The sequence below is a fragment of the Octopus bimaculoides genome, chromosome 2 (genome assembly GCF_001194135.2).
Source record: "Octopus bimaculoides isolate UCB-OBI-ISO-001 chromosome 2, ASM119413v2, whole genome shotgun sequence".
In the NCBI taxonomy this organism is placed as follows: domain Eukaryota; kingdom Metazoa; phylum Mollusca; class Cephalopoda; order Octopoda; family Octopodidae; genus Octopus; species Octopus bimaculoides.
Window position 1 is genome coordinate 61,102,884 of NC_068982.1, and position 780 is coordinate 61,103,663.

Here is a 780-nt window from a genome sequence, read left to right on the forward strand (position 1 = left end):
ATATATATATATATATAAACATTTAGTTCTTGGGCAAGTGTCTTCTACTATAGTTTCAGAGCCAACCAAAGGCTTGTGAGTGGATTTGGTTCACGGAAACTGAAAGAACTTATCATGTATGTGTGTGTGTGTGTGTGTCAGTGTTTGTCCCCCACACCACACGACAACTGATCTTGGTGTGTTTACATTCCCATAACTTAGCAGTTCAGTAAAAGTGTCCAATAGAATAAAAACCAGGCTTAAAAAAAGTACTGGGGTCAATTCATTCGACTAAAATTCCCCAGTATGGCTACAGTCTAATGACTGGACAAGAAGAAAAAAGACATGGCAGTGCCCCAGCATGGCCGCAGCCTCAAGGCTGAGACATATAAAAGAATACATATACCTTCTACCTTTTATTTGTTTCAGTCATTAGACTGCAGCCATGCAAGGGCACTACTTTGGATTTTTAGCTGAATGAATCAACCCTAGTGCCTTATTCTATCAGTCTCTTTTGCCGAACCACTAAGTTACAGGGATGTAAACACACCAACACCAGTTGTCAAGCGGTAGTGGTGGGACAAACACAGACACAAAGAGACACACACATAGTTTCAATTTCCCAAATCCACTCACAAGGCTTTGGTCAGCCCAAGGCTATAGTAGAAGACACTTGCCCAAAATACCATACAGTGGGACTGAACCCGGAATCATGTGGTTGGGGAGCAAGCTTCTTAACACACAACCAGTCATATTTTTTTTTACTTGTTTCAGTCATTTGACTGCAGCCATGCTGGAGCA

The 780-nt window shown here is 41.5% G+C and overlaps 1 protein-coding gene across 2 annotated transcripts in view; it reads right to left on the bottom strand.

Moving 5' to 3' along the window:
- LOC106869440 (probable 28S ribosomal protein S16, mitochondrial) overlaps window positions 1-780 on the bottom strand; it is a 457,459-nt gene that overhangs the window by 57,727 nt on the left and 398,952 nt on the right. The gene's annotated exons all lie outside the window — the stretch shown is intronic.